This window comes from Marmota marmota, unplaced genomic scaffold (assembly GCF_001458135.2).
Source record: "Marmota marmota marmota unplaced genomic scaffold, marMar, whole genome shotgun sequence".
Lineage (NCBI taxonomy): Eukaryota > Metazoa > Chordata > Mammalia > Rodentia > Sciuridae > Marmota > Marmota marmota.
This window is the reverse complement of record NW_026000174.1, coordinates 11766550-11768489: the sequence shown is the minus strand read 5'-3', so window position 1 is coordinate 11768489 and position 1940 is coordinate 11766550. Positions and strand designations below refer to the sequence as shown.

The 1940-nt window shown below is 35.2% G+C and overlaps 1 pseudogene; it reads right to left on the bottom strand.

The window, feature by feature from the left end:
• Window positions 1-364: 364 nt before the first annotated feature.
• Window positions 365-816, bottom strand: LOC107160490 (annotated as a pseudogene).
• Window positions 817-1940: the final 1124 nt, after the last annotated feature.

Below are 1940 nucleotides of genomic sequence, written 5' to 3'. Positions count from 1 at the left end.
TACTTATCACCAAGCAATGAATTTCTCTAAGTCATTGTTACATAAATGCTTCCTAGAGGCATTACCCAAGTGGCATGACTATTTTATGTCCACAATTCACTTCTGTTATTTGCAAACAGAATTTTAATCATTTACATAGCACATTTATCATTGAAGATTTAACCTTGAGACACAATCTAATATCCATAATCTGATAATTTGCAGCAGCAACGTGGGAGAGAAGTGTTTTTTAATCACTTTTCATTTGAGTGACCTTATGTTTAAAAAATAAATCAATAAATTGGAAGTTCTAAGTCTCCAAAGAGATTTTCAAATGCACACATAGAAACGGTCATAGTGAGATTTTTAAGAATCCATCTTCGTGTCATATCTTGTTTAATTGCTGTACAACTTTTTCTCCCAGCTGCTTTCCTTTGACTGCATGGGAATAAGATGGGTGTTTTGCTTGACTTCTTTGATGTCCTGAACTTTCCGCAGCTCTTTATTTTTCTCCAACCTGTTAATTATAAATTTAGCGTGGCATTTCTGTTTGATCTCTTAGACTCTCTTCGTTGCATCAGTAGTTTTATTCCATAGCTCTTGCAGGTTCATTTCTACGTTTTTCAAATTTAAATCAGCAATCCACAGTCAGCCTTTCACCTGTTGCTTTCCAGAATGCTTTAGTCCACCTGAATTTGTGAGGATTTCACTTCTTAAAAAATTTTTATGACATTTGTGTTTACAGAACCTGAAGACCTTGCAATCCTTGCAGACAAATGTCCTCCTGTAGCCAGCGTAGAGGGGGTCTGAACAGAAATAACATTTCTTGAGCAACATGTTGAACCCACACGAGACCAAAGAGACAAATGCTGAGTTTGAGAATGAAATATTTTTTTTGTATTAGTACTAAGCAGGTAAACAAACAAAACAAAAACCTATAAAAATATGTGTAAGGTATAAAAATAATGATGCAACAAAACACATGCAACTAAATTCAGATTTTTTTTATTTGTTTGTTTTTGGTACCAGGGATTGAACCCAGGGGCGCTTTAACAACTGAGCCACATCCACAACCCTTTTTATATTTTATTTAGAGACAGGTCTTGTTGAGTTGCTTAGCGCCTCACTAAATTGCTGAGACTGGCTTTGAAATTGCAATCCTCCTTCTTCAGCCTCCCCAGCCACTGGGATTACAAGAGTGCATCACTACACCCAGCTAAATTCAAATCTTAAAGGTGAACATTACCATGACCTTTGCAATCACCTCAGTGACTTCCCTGACCCCATTCCATCTCCTTCCTTCTCACCCCAAAGATAACCACACATCTGAATTTTCTGTTTTATTCCCTTGCTCTTCTTTGTGATTTTACCATATATTTGCATCTTAAAGGGTATTTTTCTTAGTTTCTCATGTTTTTAAATTTTAGATAAAAATTTAGAGTATATATGTTATATATATGTTATTTAGAGTATATATTTTCTATATATATATATGCTAGAGTATATATGCTTTTCTGTGACTTACTTTTTCATTCAATGTTATGTTCCTGAAATTCATTTTTGTTGACTCATAAAGTCCTAATTCATTCATTTTCTTGGCTGTGTAGTACCCTGTTTTATATAAATACATTAGAATTTATTTATCCATTGGGTCGAGGGCACTTAAGATGGTTCCAGTGTTTCTACATTATACACAGCATGGCTAGGAACATTCTCATATATGCTTCTTGATCTAATTCATTCCTTACAAACCACCATATAAAGTATGTATAATCAGCATCAGTTTATGAAGTAATTGAAGCTCAGATAAAGAAAACTGAATAAATAGCTAAAGATATGGGTCTCACAGAAGTGCAATGCTGAATCTCCCTGAAGTGTCTTCAAGTGGTCTATCAGCAGAGAAACCGGCCTGGCTCATACCCTAAGAAAAAAAGAGCTCCTCTCCGGGCAGTTCCTTCCCC